General features: G+C 39.1%; 1 protein-coding gene across 4 annotated transcripts in view; it reads right to left on the bottom strand.

The window, feature by feature from the left end:
• Nucleotides 1-15595, bottom strand: part of zgc:172282 (leucine-rich repeat and fibronectin type III domain-containing protein 1-like protein) — a 143610-nt gene extending 128015 nt beyond the window's left edge. For all 4 annotated transcript variants that reach the window (XM_058079378.1, XM_058079379.1, XM_058079380.1 and 1 more), the window contains exon 1: nucleotides 14662-15595. The gene's annotated coding sequence lies outside the window, so the exon portion shown is untranslated. The remainder of the gene's footprint in view (nucleotides 1-14661) is intronic.
• Between the last annotated feature and the right edge of the window lie 1691 nt (nucleotides 15596-17286).

Raw genomic sequence — 17286 nt, 5'->3', positions numbered from 1 at the left:
AACACACACGTACCGACACATACGAGGTCCGCCTTAAGCCTGGAAACCGGACATGATTTACTTGGCGCTACGTCCCGTGGGCACTCTTACTGCCGATAATACTTTTCAAAATGTGTGGGTGTAATGTGTCCAAATTAATACAAATTGCAGCAACACTTTCTCTTAGAAATGTTAGTTATTAATGGCAGCCATCCAGACGCCACACTCTGGACCTTTTGGCTTTGTAGTTTGTAACTATTACTTGATTAGTGAAGTCGTTAATGCTTACAGGTTCCGGGAGTGGATCTTCATACTCAATCAGAAATTGAGAAAGCTTAGTGGAACTCATCCTGCATTGATTCAGGTTGATACTCATCAGAGCTCAAGGTAGATTTCTTGTCTCCATCTCCCCAATCGACTGACATTAGGTCAATTTAACATTTTATTCTTATTGCTGATATTCCTACTAAAAACTCAAAATATCTAAAAGTGTCATACATTTCATAGACAACTTCGGAAGTATTTTGAATGGCTTTTTAGTTTAAAGGCACCTTATGTTTATACAGGGTCAGGGAAAATGATCTGACACATTTGTAGGTTAAATAAAAGGCAAATAAAGTAAAGAAACTCAAGTGTTTTTATTTTCCGAAAGTACATACAGTAAACTTCGGATATATCGGACTCGGATAAATCGGAAATTCGCTCACAACGGACAGATAAAAAAGAACCAATTTTTCTGTAATGCATTTCATAAAAATTCATTGCATATATCAAATTTTTTATAACGGATTTCGCCTATTTCGGACAAAATCTCCAGTCCCGTTCCAATGCATTTCCATTAAATTTCCCTCGCATATATCGGATGGCCGCATCGTGGCGCTCCGATTCGCCGAATAGTGACAGGCTGCTATACGACGTCATTTGCAGCGTTTGCAGCATTGCCTGCGCGTCCAGGTACATTGGAAACATAGTCAAGGAAGTGCCTTTTTATAACGGATAATGTCGATTTACGCATATACCGGATATAAATCCGATATATACCAGATATAAATCCGATATATGCGTAAAACGGACATTTGCCGGTGTACGCATATAACGGACTTCGCTTATATCGGACAAAACCAGTGGGAACAATTGAATCCGATATATATCCGAGGTTTACTGTATAATGCCATTCTGTAGTGTGTCGCACGGTAGTGTGTCAATATGTATCTTACATGTACAAGGTCAGGCAAAATGATCTGACACATTTGTAGGTTAAATAAAAGACAAATAAAGTAAAGAAACTCAAAAGTGTTTATATTTTCCGAAAGTACATATAATGCCATTCTGTAGTGTCGCATGGTAGTGTGTCAATATGTATCTTACATGTAAAAGGTCAGGCAAAATGATCTGACACATTTATAGGTCAAATAAAAGGCAAATAAAGTAAAGAAACTTTATTTTCGAAAAGTACATATACGTAATGCCATTTTGCTTTGTTTCTTTATAATGCCATTGTTTTTCGTTTCTTTTTCAGTTGCTGCCATGAATTGGACTGGTGAGCATGGCGCTTTCATTGTGGAAATGTTTATCAAAACAAACGAATCTGTAACTGCAACACAACGAGCGTTCAGTTTGCACTTCAATCTTGGTAGACATGATCCGGTACCAGCTCGAAACACCATCTTGTTATGGGTTACCAACTTCTGATTTAATTTCTAAAACATAATGAAAAATGGCATTTTATGTACTTTTGGAAAATGAAAACACTTATTTGTTATTTTTACTTTATTTGCCTTTTATTTAACCTACAAATATGTCAGATCATTTTACCTGACCCTATACATGTAAGATACATATTGACACACTACAGTGTTTGAAAAGTGTGCATAATACACCAAGAATCATATCATAACACTCAGCCTGGGCAAATAAAGAAACTGAAGTCAAACGGTATCATTAAAGGCAAAATCACTCCAACTCTAAATTACTGTGTGAAGAGTGAGTCTGATTTGAGCTTCGGACAAGTAGAGACGTCTTAATTGAGAGCAACTGATCAGACAGAATACCTCCGTATTGTAGTCTTTAGCGTTTCATTGGATTCTCCGTTCAATTTTGTGAGGAAATGGAACATGTTGGCGGGTAGAAGGTGCTTCGGGCTCCGTGCAATATCAGGCTGCCGCCATACTGATTCATGCCTGGCCTCTCTCGCATTCACAGCCCTCTGTAGCTGTCAATCAAACCATCATCAAATATGCATCAGGAGCCACACAAGCTCATGTAAATTAGAAATAAAATGTGAGTGTTTGCGTGTTAAAAAACCCTTTCCATATTTGAATATGAGTGGAGACTTGACTTTGGCACAGAACATATTCCTAGCTGGGTGTGCATGTGCATGTGTGTGTGTGTGTATGTGTGTGTATGCTGGTGTGCCCAAAATATATATTCAAAGAAAATGTAACCCACATATTTCTTTACCTCCCAACCCACCATAGCAGGTGAGGATGGTTTTGTTCAATGACATGCAGTCAAGGTAGGCAGGTGAAAAACAAAGAAAACAACATGAAATAAATATGAATATTTGTTTTAGGTCGATTTCAAACATGCACACAAGGTTACATTGAAATACATCATACCCACTCCCCTCCAAAAGTTTGGGAACATTAAAATAAATAACAAGGTTTATTTAATCCTACCCTCTTTGCATATCAGCAATCACTAATAATTTGTTCACTTCCTGTATTCAATATACAGGATTAACAAAGAGCCAGGGACATCAGGCTTTCAGGCGAAACCCCAGGATGACGCTGACCTCCACAGGCGAATCTGACCACCCCTCTCCAACCCCTGAATGCACACACAAGTGTACTTAAGAACATTTGTGCTTTTATTTGTGCTCATGCTATATTTGTGGTCTTGTTCTGATCACTTGTGTTTTGATTTTATTGTTCAACTATTGCAATTGGTCAGCCACATGTGTTGCCTTGAAGAAGAACTATAGATCAATTCCTATATTACAGACTGGCAAACTGTCCTGCGAGCTACAGTTGGATAATTACCCCCTGCGTCTCATGGGACGATGCTAAGTACCTCAGCATACAATACAATGACAGAACAGTCAATATGACAATGTCCACTTACAGCTGTACCTCTATAGATAATCTGGTATTCAATGTAAAAGCATGTTGACCAGATAAACACATTTTACAAATATGGATGTTGCAATTATAATAATAGCTATGATATCCACACTGTTATTGCTCAACAAATGATAATGATGCTTCCTGAATTGTTCCTTGTCACCAAGCCATTTGTCGCTTCATTAATCAAAATAGAATTTTTTTTTTCATTTACTGACATAAAAACAAAGCCACAATGACTGTGTTACACCCGAAAACGTAATAAAATGCCCACAAACGTAATAAACCACAAACAAATCTGCAGCTTTGAATGTAATAATCCCACAAATGTAATATATTTCCCACAAACGTAATACAGAATTTCCTGCAAATGTAATACATGTTAGTACATATATGGGAAAGTGAAAATCTGTAAATGTAATAACTTCCCACAAATGTAATATGAGACAAAATAATGATCTTTGTGGTTGTTGTTTTTTGTTTACTTATAAACCTGCCAATAGTGACTGAATGTTGACAAGCAACCCGCCTTAAAGATTCCTTTAATGTATTCAAATGATACTCTTTGAATAATATTTTTGTCCACCTTATACAGGGCTCTACATTAAAAAACAAAATTACTTGCCCATAGGGAATCCTTAAGGTGAGAACTACTTGCCCGAACTTGCCCCATGTAAAATGAAAAGACTGCCATAATGATATCATGTAATTTTTATGGCATCACATGAGAATCTCAAATAAAGATGAAATGAGAGTACTACCATACTACCTTACACATGGTAGTCGAAGTAAACAGTGATATTTATAAGTTGTGCACCACAATGAAACATTATTGAATAGACACATTTGTGTACTAGTAAAGTGTTTTTAATCCAGAAATAAATGCCCAATGGTCAAACAATAATTTGTGAAGCAAAGGTGAGAAAAATACAGAGAAATGGAACCGCTGGATTTTGTAGCTTGTGCAAAATCAGCACTTGGTATTGGATCTAATCGGTGGTGTTTCATTGTGACCACTTCAAATTGTCACAGCAATGTGATTCACTCACCTGTGCCATCATTAGATTTGCTAACCGCTAATAAAATACTTGTTTAGGAGGCACTGGTTCATCACTTTTTGCTGTTTCCTTCAGAATTAGACGATGTTGGCAGCGACGCCATGATGGATGTTTTCGTAGTCAAACGATCGCTGATTGGTTGATCGCGAACAACGGCTGTGGGTAAAACGCGGACTGTGGATTACGGACCACGGTCTAAATAAACAATTCTGATTGGTCCATTTCAAGATTTGCAAGGATTGCTTTGCAAATTACCACCGGAATTACGCAGTCTGTGTTTTACCAACACCCAACAAGAACCGCTTAAAAAAAAAAACTCTTGGCAGTATGGCATGCCAAAGTGCACTTGCCCGACGGGAATATCACTGATTGGATTTACTTGCCCGAATTTTGTTTTAACTTGCCCCGGGCCATCGGTACATCGTTATTGTCGAGCCCTGATTATAAAAGAATTATCTTGTTAAAATCCTCAAAATGACATCTACTTCTCCCTCATTAAAAGAAGAAAGAACAAACAATAACAACACCCACAAAAATCATTATTTTGTCTCATATTACATTTGTGGGAAGTTATTACATTTACAGATTTTCACTTTCCCCACATATGCAATAATTTCCTGTAAATGTAATAGTTATTACATTTGCAGGAAATTCAGTATTACGTTTGCAGTAGGCAAATTTTATTATGTTTGTGGGAAATTTATTACGTTTGCCGGATTATTACATTCAAAGCTGCAGATTTGTATTACGTTTGTGGGCGGTTATTACGTTTGTGGGTGTAACAATATAACTAATAACTAATATATAGTTATGGTTATAGTAAGTTATAAGTTATAATAAATGACAATATACATACTGTATATACATACTGTATGTACAGTATATATCATATGTTAAGGAATATTGATGGTTAAGTCTGAAGCCGCTGGTTCCAAACCTGGCGCTGCACTTCTTTTACTAAGGTAAATTGTATTTGTACAGCGACAGTGCTGTACAATCGTCTGATACGTATTCAACCAACAATGTTGTTTGTCATGTGACATAAAACTCACAGCTTTCAATAAAACGAGTTGAAGTTCTTTATCACAACAGATTGCATCGTGCAGCCTACTTACGCAGCTGTGCACACATGCACAAATACAGAAAAGGACAGCACACTTGACATCTTCTATAGGGGACTCTCCAGAAAAAAATAAAACATAACTAAAGTACATATACACAGCTACATCACATGCCGTATATGACATTGTCGGAGACTGCACCTCATACTGACTTTTAATGAATGACATCCACACTGATGACAACACGAATGAGTGAGTGGTCACTGCAGCCCTTCTGGGTTGGAAATGTTATTGTAACCTCTGCCAAGTGATGACGCACAATGTTATCTTTGCCATGTGTTCATTAGTCACTTAGTTTGTTAGTAAGCAATAACTATATTTCCAGAAATCTTTAGTAAAGTATTGCCAAGTGGGCCAACAAAGAATCGGATGAATCCCAATACAGATAAGGGGAAATTAATTTATTGATACCTTTTAAAGTTACGGCATCTTTAAGCTGTTGGTGCATCACATTGACACAACACGCATACAAATGTACGTAATGTGATTGCTATTAAAAAAAAAAATAATACAACAGTGGTCGACAACATGTTGATTGCGAACCACCAGTCGATCGTTGGGACTTTGACGATTGTCAGTAGGGTTTGGCGATATTATTTATGTACCCGTATACCGGTATAGATTCTTCCAATGATGAGAAAAAATACTTTTGTTTTTTTCTTTCGGCTTTTTCCTGATTAAGAAGTCACCACAGCGGATCTTTTTGATCTGCATACCGATTATAAGATGAATATACACAGTCAGGCAAAATGATCTGACACATTTGTAGGTTAAATAAAAGGCAAACAAAGTAAAGTAACAAAAAAGTGTTTTTATTTCCGAAAAGTAAATATAATGTAATTTTGTTTCATTATGCTTTCATTACTTTATTTGCCTTTTATTTAACATACAAATGTGTCAGAACACTGAAATGATATTGAAAACAATAATTATAATTTTTTCTTGATTTTTCCGAAAAAGAGGAGTCTTGTATTTGTGTCAATGTGATAGTTTGACCGTGGATTTCTATTCATTTTACATTTTCTGAGGGCTTTTTCATTTGTAACTCAAATAAAAAATGATGTGCCTTTTTGGGAGTGGATCTAAGCATGTGCATATTTCTGCCGATGTGACTGAAGATATGATGAAAACACCACTCAAACTCCCCCTGGCTATCATAATTACACATTGGTGCATTTAAAAAACAATGACAAAAAGTTTAAAAACCAATACCGACACAACTGACGGGTAGACATATCTCAAACACGCATGTGCATCGGATGCCAGCAGGTGTGGCTGTGCGATAGTACGCCGTGGAGTTACCACGTATAGAAAATGAAAGAGAAAGTAGAAAAAAAAAAAAGAGTAGAGCGCCGATCCATCATGTGGCACTGCTTCTTTCAGACACTGGTAATAGACGAGGAGTGATAGAGGGGCGAGCACCCACTCCTCTTCAATCTATCTCCACTTGCTTGTCAAGTCTGTTCTGTCACCACAGACTAGGACTATTACAGATAAGATGGAAACAAAACAGTCCACTGGAGAAACGTGTCCTGTGACACTCCCACCTCAATATGGTACATATTCTAGCATAACATGACATGTGCATTTGCTGTAGGTTTATGATATACGTAGCATTGGCAGGAATAATTTAGCACATTACTCGACTCCTTGGCCTCTATTTTCGTAGACCAGGCAAAGGCAACGGGGTGTGGCCAGTGCACTTTGCAATTTTTGTGAGCAGCAGAGTCCGGCACCGCACGGCGCACCCACGCCCCTGTTCCTCCCACCGGCGCAAGAGGCAAAGAGGGAGGAGAGAAGGCGTGTGAGGGTTTAACACAGCTGAGTGCAATCTTAACCAATCACATGAACACCTCTTGTTGCCTTTAAATGCGCAGGGCTGGACTGCCACAATGCGCGTACCTTGTGGGACACATGTCATCTGCTCCTGACAGTTACATTAAAAACAGCAGCAGGCTAATCCAAGGATCTTGCTTGTGATCCACCAGCATTCCTGCTCTACATTGCCAAATAGGTCGCACTGAAAAACCTGCTAGTGAGGTTTTGGTGGCATGCCTGTCAGCCAGTTTATCACTGCGCAGGGTGCGCTTCGCCTGCGCCAAGAATAAACCAAGTCGGAGCTGGGGATCTTTCAGGGCAGCTTCGGCGTGCTGTTTTGTCACAAAATTTTCACAAAATGTGGACCTATTTTTGTTTAGCTTATTTGATAGTTAATGCAATTAAACTTTCTTAATATGCTGGTATTTTGTCACAACTTTTGAGCCACACAAACCACAGGACACAATAACACCAAAAGAAAGTCAAATTGACGGCACAGTTGAGTAGTTTTAGGGCTTCTCTGCCTTGCTCAGAGCCAGTCAACAACAGCGCTCTGAACAAGTAAACACATCACGCCTTGTATTATAAGTCAACTGCAGACTCCTTCAGTTAGGGACATTGGTAATGTAACTAGTAATAATACAGCTACCCCGTGGTCCCATTTGCTATTGCATCCTCTGCAATTTAACACAACAGGAGGTTATATTGTATTTTAGACTCCAGACTCCAACTGAGTTTTGCATTAGGTGGAAGATCTCCCTGTACCTGTTTAGCTTTACAGCAAAAAGCAAAGCCATTGACTAGTTTTGCCAAAGAAAAAAACAGCACATCACAATGCGTTATCAACAGCCTGCAGAAACCTCTCCAGAACTTGACATATTTGTCAGGCTATCTAGTACATAATGGCCCTATTTATTTACATACTGTCCAGCTCCAGGATGTGTCAAAACCATTTTTACCTTTAAGAAAATGCTGCCACAAATAAGCAATTCTCGTTCTGCTAAGGTAAAAAAAAAAAAAAAAAAAACATATAAAACCGTCATCCCCAGAGATACATTTTAGGAACTTACAGGATGCAGTGGTTTGGGTGAACAGTGATATATCAGCACAACACAGCACCTTTCTACGAGCACGCTGCTTGGCATTCAGAACACTACTCACTCCCCTGTGCTCTCTCTGTCTCTCTTGGCATCAGTCCTCTCACTTCTATTTTTTTTTTTTTTTTTTTTTTACTCCTCTCGCTCAGCACCATCTCTCACTCATTCTTCCCTGGTGAGCTGGAGATGCGCCATTGAGCCAGCATCTGTCATAACTGTGTCGACATTTAAACCCCTACTGTAATGGACATTGTGTCGCTTTGTTGCGAACATTGTGAAACCATAACCTGGACTTCAAAAACGTTTGTCCGATCACAGTATATTAACATTTGCTTTTGATTTCCCCTGTTCAAATTTCATTTCATTGTTACCCATTTTGATGATTTCTGTGCATTTTTGGGCCTCTAATTTCAGTTCCTTCATATGTTTTCGTCTTTATCTCTCTTCAGTTACACCAATAGCACACTTTGAAAACAAAAAAACATGTTAAATCCTTCTCATCGCAGTCAGCCTTCATCTTCAAATATTTGCCTTCTGCCGCAACCACATTACATCCCACCACTGGCTGTCTTTTTATGATTGAATTTAAAATATGTGGAAATAGAAACATCACTACAGGCAGCAATGTGAGCCTTAGATTGGACCTGCAAACCCACACACTTGTATATCACTTCCCTACGGTGATGAAACAGTATGGTCCATCTTTCTCATTGAATCACAATTTGTAGATTTTTTTTTTCAGGCTCATTTCCCAACATGATTTAATAAAACTAATGTTATGTATGTCAATCTGCAAAAATCACTACATTTAGTTTGAACAGGGCTTTTTACTGGCAGCGTGAGCATCACTGTGTGCAAAAACACAAAAACAATGTGCAGTTGGGCAGCAACCACGTATTACACAAGCCTGGAAGCCATGTAGCACCAAAATAGCTATTTTGTGCCCTATAAAACCTACAGTATATTATATCATAATTTCAGGGAAGGTAGAGTTAGGGGCTTATGTTGAAGGTATAATTTTCATAACTAACATGTCCAATGTCAGTTTCTCATATGACATGAAATCTTGGCACCTTCGGGCAATACTGTTCCATAAAAGCTTCCACTCACTTTCACTTTCAAAGATTCATCTGCTGTAGGCACACTTATACCCAATGCAAGCGGACTATAACCTATGATATTCCTTCACATGAGAAAACTAAGGGCATGTTGCCCAGTTTGCAACTTTTGTGTGATGTGAATACAATATGTCATGATGAAGTCATGTATGTTTGGGATGTAAAACACTTTCACCGTTTTCTTGCTGAATGATTATAAGAAGGAAGGGAACAAAAATTTTGTGGGGGTCTGGCTGCAACGTCTGTTTGATGAGTGATTTGAGTGTTTGATCGCTCTTTGAATTTTATTCATTCATTCATTTTCTACCGCTTATCATCACGAGGGACGCGGGGGTGCTGGAGCCTATCCCAGCTGTCTTTGGGTGAGAGACAGGGTACACCCTGGACTGGTGGCCAGCCAATCACATATAGACAAACAACCATTCACACTCACATTCATACCTATGGACAATTTGGAGTCGTGGGAGGAAACCGGAGTACCCGGAGAAAACCCACGCATGCACGGGGAGAACATGCAAACTCCACACAGAGATAGCCGAGGGTGGGATTGAACTCAGGTCTCCTAGCTGTGAGGTCTGCGCACTAACCACTCGACCGTCATGCAGCCCCACTTTGAATTTCAATGAATCAATAATGCTGTTTTCTGATTGAATACAGCCTATTAGTAGTAAAAATATTGAAATACATTTTCTGTATTTTTTCCCAAATTATAATGGCTAAGTGAAATAAAATACAAATATAAGGCATTCAAATTATGCATTCTTTGACACTGTGAATGATATGTCGTATTCTACACGTGTCTTTAGGTGAAGGTAATGTCACTGTATTATTTGGTGAGATACACAAGTATCAGGAATCATAACAATAGGCTTTTATTGCAGGTTTGAATTATCTCACGACAGGCACAACAAAATACCTAATAAAAACACGAGTATAGTGGCCAAGCTAAAACTCAACTCCATGCTCCTAACTACGAAATATTTCACTTCTGAATAAGGAATTTTACTTTGCGGAAATTCACTTATCACAGTCATATCTGGAACCAATTAAGTACAATAAACGAGGGATTACTGTAGCATACATATCGGATTTATGATCACATACGAAAGAGTCATGGTTGAAAAAAAGGCAAATTCTACCGGCCACTTTGACATGAAAAAAATCAGAAATGACCTGCAGTGTGAACATAGTTTAAGGATCAACAATCTAATCATATCCTCTTTAACGATTGTCGATGTTTTTACAGCTAACTCAAAAATGTAACACTGCGTTTATGGCAGTAATTACTGTGCCTTGCTTACAATGGTAAATTCTCATGAGAACAGGCTGTACTCTCACATGCAGATGCAATAATTACACATACCCTTTTCTACAATGCCGACTCCTCAGCAACCTCATTCAGTATGACATTGACAGACACAGATGGATCTTTTTTGTGTGTCAAATATGAAAAACGTCATTGTTGGAAGAAATTGCTTGAAAAAAATGTAATTAATTATCAATCTTGCACTAATAATACATGCATGGCTTACTGTTTGAGCCAATCTTAGATTTTGTGCGATGAGAAGCCCCAGTGAAACTGTGCTTCTTCTATTAATTACAGTACATGTCGTTAATTTTAATACTCTCTTTCCTCTCATCAAGCAGCTTCTTAACTCCTTGAACTCGACTCAACAGAAGCTGAAACAAAAGAGTTCTGCTTCATCAGCTTTTTCAGAAACCAGTGAAGTGTTTGGAGACACATTTTAGTAATGGGCATGTGCCTTTTTTTCCGTAAGTCGAGCTCTTCTGCTTTAACGGAGGGCTGCTTTATTAGTACGGTGGCATTTGACTGTGCACACGCTGTGTTCAACATGATGGGAAGCAGATGTCTCACAATTTCCCTCCTGAGCTTTCACCTTGGTATGGTTCCAGGAACCTTGACCCTCGACCTTTTGACGAAAAAATGGCCACCTTTCCATCTGTTTGTATAATGGAATGAAAAGTGGATCAGATGAGTCTGCCCTTGGACCGTACTAAAAGCAGTCTGCTCCTTCTGTACTCGAACAGCTGCACTGTAAATCTATACCGCTACAGTTAAAAGCCCATCCCTAGCTGGCAGGGTTGTGCAAAAACCACAGCGCAGAAACGGAATTTTGTGGATACAGTCGTCCCTCGCCACTTCATGGTTCAAATTTCACAGCTTCACCATTTTTAAAAAATATATATATTACATGAATATATTAAGGGCTGCACGGTGTGTGGAGTTTGCATGTTTTCTCCGGGTACTCCGGTTTCCTCCCACATTCCAAAAACATGCTAGGTTAATTGGTGACTCCAAATTGTCCATAGGTATGAATGTGAGTGTGAATGGTTGTTTGTCTATATGTGCCCTGTGATTGGCTGGCGACCAGTCCAGGGTGTACCCCGCCTCTTGCCCGAAGACATCATGTTGTTTCCAAAATACAACTCCAGAGCAGTCAAAAGATGCATTCAAAGACATTGGAGATATGTAGTATTCTACACTGGTTGGGAGTATTGACTGGATTGCCGAAACAACAAGCTTTCATTTTAATACCTAATACATAATATAATACACAATAATAAAAACGCAGGCTACTGTTGCAGCTAATCCACACCAACCTGAAACGTAACACAAGTCCTATTCATGTATTAAATGTCTTATTGACGATGATAACTACTATATTGGGTAATACCATTGTAAAGGTGACTGTGGGGGTGTTAGTTCATGTCTAGAGGGCTCTAATAATTTTAAAATATGTATTTAGCAGGTCGTAAACAGTTTTTCTAAGCTATAATTACAAAAATATTCAATTTAGGGATCAGGAATTCTACTTCACAGAAATTCACTTATCACGGTTGAGTCTTGAACCAATGAACTACGATAACTGAGGGATCACTGTACTGTTGGTGGCATATGTGCAGACAAGAACCCATACCGTTTTGAGTTATAAAACTTTATTTTCTCTTGCGAAATGGACCCATCGACCCCCATGTCGCTGAATGCAAATGAAATGGTCTCAGTGGCATGCTGCCACATTATTCAACACCAATTCAATATCTGAATTCACATAACTTGACAGCAGATGAATGCAGCACAGTTTGAGTGACTACCTGCCTGATTTTTAATTTTTTTTTTTGGTTTTACATTCTGTTTCTGTCTTTTCAAATAAAACTACCTGAACATTCTGTGTCTCTCTATGGTATTAAACATTAAAAAAAAAAACTACAATGAAATATGATCTCAGGGAAGAACTAAATTTGAAACACTTATATACTAGGACTACGTTAAAAAGCCATAGCATTTCAGTATGTGGAATCAAACTATGGAATGGATTGAGTAAGACCCTCAAACAATGCACAACGATGAGCCAATTCAAGAAACAATACAAGCAGTTGATGTTTGCTAAATACAAGGATGAAGAGTCTTGAACCAGTCATGATGTGCTATATATATCACTATATTGACACTTACTATGGTACCCATTATGTCATTGGATGGTCATATCACCTCCTACTTCGGTATGAGGTGCATTTTTAATAAAGGAAAAAAAAAAAAAAAAAAACTTAAACTGTATTATGGAAAGCAGGAAGTGAACAAATGTAACTGATTGTACTAGTACCAGATGGAGGGGTAGAATTTAATAAGCTTTGCTTCTTCCTACTCCTTTTGGACATGTGGAACTGTGAACTGATTATGTGATGCATTCAATTGTAATCTGATGCATGTTCAAATGAAATAAAACCATTATCATTACGTGGGTTCATATATTTATTTCTCCCAACCTGACTGTGATGTCTTTAAGTTTAAAAAGGAACAAATGTAAATACCAACAATCTAATGGGCAACACCACAATCATGTTATACTCAATAATCTCTTTAATGTATTTTCCACACCATAAAGCGCATCAGATTATAAGGCACAGTCTCAATTACAGAGTCTATTTCTGTACTTAACCCATACATAAGACGTACTGTATTAAAAGGCGCATGCTAAAACATGCTAAACATGCTAAAAACGGAAGCAAAACAGTGAGTTCAGTTGAACTACTATTTAACAATAGACTCAAATAGGTTGATGATTGAAAGCAGCCAACAATTAACCTCTCCTAACCTGTCCTGTTTTGGGAAGCTGGTTCTGGGTGAAAGGTGGACTACATACAATGGTGATGATTGCACCGAGAGGGAAGCGATCCCACCCGAGCTGTATAAATATCAGTAGTAAGTCTTACCAATGGCTTCCCACCCTATAGCTCTAAATCTACTACAGTCTATGCAAATGTAGATTTCTATCTAAAACATGCCATACTAAAGGAAATCAAAATCTATGTTGGTATACTATGTTTTATGGTGGCAAACACCATAAAAATGCTAATAGGGGGCCGTAAAGTAGAAGCAAATCTGATGAGCTGACACAGCAAAGTATAATGCTGGCGGTGTGCAACCCTCACTTCAGCTTTACGTGGTTTCCTGTATCTCCGTGTCTCCTTATGGTGCAGCAACAGCCATTACACAGCAGACCATTAGATAATATCACAGAGTATACCTGCAGCATTGTTTCATTCACCTGGCCCTCACAGCAAGCACTCTCTTGCAGGAGGTTCATTTCAATGCCTGCTGCATCACCTGCCAGTTCTCTCCAGTGTCTTTTTGGCAGCTTCCATCATTGCTTCTCTTCCTCCTGGATCGATTTTTCGTCATTATCTGCTACCACGCTTCCTTCTCCACTCACCGGCAGCACTGCTTGTATGCTACCTTATATCTCCACCTCCCCCAAGCTCATCTCTCCTATCACCTGGGCCACATTCTCTTGCTTGTCTGTATTCCATCTGTCCCTGATATCTCAATTGGAGTCGCCCAGGTCTCCTATCTCCACTGCTTTGCACTTGTTATTCCTTATTTCTTCTAGTTTAGTCTCATTTGGTTAATTGCTTCACTCACCTCAATGCATTTACAATTATATCTTATTCCATTTTAGCCTTTTCCTACTAAACTCAACACAAATGTACATTTTCCCATTCCGGTGCTGTGTATTCCATCCCATCCCTCCTCATCCTTTCAAATGTAGCCACTCTCCCCTCCCATTTGCCTCCAGTCTGCAAACTAGGTATCATCCAATCTCCATCGTGCACAGAGAACACAAGCGCCATTATCGGCTCATCTCGCCTCCTCTTGTTCTCTGGTTCTGTTCACTTGGGTTATGTGTGTTTTTTTTTTTTACTATTACTACCCAGAATGTATAAGAAAGGAGATACAGCAATCAGAATGTGATGAAGTGAGATGGGGAGTGTGGAAGTGCGCAATAACCAGCCAGACGATTAAAAGTCAAAATGAACACCTTGCATACCTGTGAGTTTCCCTCTCCTCTTCTTTTTTTTTTCTTTCCGGTTATCTCCACTCTCACAAAGCAAGTGCAAAAATCCTTTCAGCCAGGAATGCGTGAAATAATCCCACTCCTTGTCAGACACATTAAAACACCAAAATAATACATGTCCACTTTTCTATCCCGTCCCGCTCACTTGAGGTCCGTTTGAGTCCAAATCAATGAGGTGCGGTACAGGCGGCAACCCACAGAAACCCCCCAGTCCACTCAAGATCCGCTGGGATAGGGCTTGTGAGCAGAGAGAACGCCGCTAAACCGGCGCACTGCCGCGTTGCGCGCACATTTGGTCTCCACATGAGCTCCCCGCGCCCTCCCTCTTTTAATCGGCCATTTAACTGCAAATATCCAACAGTTCCAAAATAGCTGAAAAACACTTTCCTAAGCAGCGGCAATGCAATCCGCGGGTGGATCCAATCTGGGTGGGAGATTCCTTCATAAAAACGGACCCTGCAGTCGCATGTTAGTTGATTTCCTCAACGGTCCTTGCATATGCTATAATACAAGTGCATTGTCCCAACAGCAGAGTTCAGCCATTCGCAGCATTTCAGCATATTTAATAGAGCGGAGATCTCCGGTAGATTCTAATCAAGCACAAGGTTATCCGGAGAAACCTCCCGGAGGAGCCGTTGCCCTCTTCCAGCCCCCTCAAGTGACTTTGTCTTGACCCGTCTGTCTGTCTGAGTCGTTAGGAGAGATAATAAATATTGCAGCCTGTAGATGAAGACGTGTAATATAGAGTCGAAAAGAAAGGTGATCCTTTTAAAAAAAATAGCAAGAACCGACGCTTCATTTGGTTTTATTCCTGTTGTAGAAGGCTCAATGATCCGGCACAGAGAGCATCCTTGTTGTCGGCCGCGCCTGCAGTTACTTTCACACACAGTGCGGCTGTGTGCTGCTTTGTCCCGGGAGGCGATGCACGCCTACCAGCAGCCCCAACCTTATGTGTGCGTGTGCGTGTGTGTGTGGATGTGGATGTGTGCGTGTGTCCTTTCCGCGTCCGTCTCTCCACACACTGTTACTGATCACAAAACGCTAATAATTAATGGGCGCAGTGCGTTTGCGCAAGAGAAGAAGGGTATATTTAGAGTCTGGGAAGAAATTAAAGACGAGACTCAGCACATTTTGGATGTCATTCAGTTATTTTTATTACAATTTTTCAACTGAATTAATAATTTTGCTATAATTTACCATAACAATGTCCATAACATGGCTTCTTAAATCATATAATGACTGAAGAAGGCATGGATGCATATCATAATAGGATGCAAATCATCATCATTGAACCACTTGCCACTAGGGGATGTAGATGAGCTATTTTCCCACCACATCCGATTTTTCTTTTTTTATTTATTTTAAAACCAATATACATGACATTTGGTTTTGATTGGGGATAATTGATAGAAGCAGAGTTGTGTATAATGGGAGCAGTGAGTGAGAGCAATCAGAAATACCCTGACACATATTTTTTTCCAAGTTATGGTGGTCTTCAATTATCTGATTATAGGGAGACATTGGATCATTTGCATGGTAATGTAGCAGGAATGATTGCTTGGCGGAGCCAAGAAGGTTGACAACAGGGCAAGAGCTGAGAGAAGATACAACATGAGATCAACATGTTGTGGTGATTGAGCAGACAGATCGACGTCATATCAAGACGACTGAGAGAATTAAGGAAGGGAAACGTTTGTGTGTTTCTTTGAAAAATATCTGCAATACAAGTAACTCAAATGTGACGTAAATACAATGAGTATTGAGCACACACCTGTGGCAAATTAACCTGCCTTCTTACTTAAACTTGCTGATATAGTTAATCTTCAAACAGCTAAAATAATGCATAAGGCTAAAAATAACCAACTAAAAATGTCATCCAATACTTCTCTACAATGATCTCAGGGAATAACTCCATTTGAAACACTTATATGCTAGGACTACGTTAAAAAGCCATAGCATTTCAGTATGTGGAATCAAACTATGGAATGGATTGAGTAAGGAACTCAAACAATGCACAACGATGAGCCAAATCAAGAAACAATACAAGCAGTTGATGTTTGCTAAATACAAGGATGAAGAGTCTTGAACCAGTCATGATGTGCTATATATATCACTATATTGACACTTACTATGGTACCCATTATGTCATTGGATGCTCATATCACCTCGTACTTCGGTAAGGGACAAAAAATTACAAAAAAAAAAAACCTTAAATTGTATTACGGAAAGCAGGAAGTGAACAAATGTAACGGTTACTGATTGCTCCTCACCGGTTCTCATGTATATCTGATTGTACGTTAGCTTTCTGGTCTTTTACTTAACTGTTGCTGTGAGTACATTTCCTTGCTTGGTAGTTCAGCGGTGGTCAAAGTAGGTATAGCTTCTCTTGCTATCTTGCTAAAGTATACTTACCTGCTGGGTTCTCAGAAGCAACCTTAGTTTGTGCTTAGTTTGACTATTTTCCCCTGCTGTTACTTTTTTCTGTCAGCGTTTTGCCTTTTCCTTTTTCTGACAGGATTGTCATTTAGGTCAAAACATTTATTTAAAGATCTGAAAATTGCCAACATTTCTACCCCCATCCTTTTTGTATTTTCCCTT

The sequence above is a fragment of the Doryrhamphus excisus genome, chromosome 8, assembly GCF_030265055.1.
Source record: "Doryrhamphus excisus isolate RoL2022-K1 chromosome 8, RoL_Dexc_1.0, whole genome shotgun sequence".
NCBI lineage: Eukaryota > Metazoa > Chordata > Actinopteri > Syngnathiformes > Syngnathidae > Doryrhamphus > Doryrhamphus excisus.
Note: the sequence above shows the minus strand (reverse complement) of the source record. Positions and strands in the feature narration are given on the sequence as shown.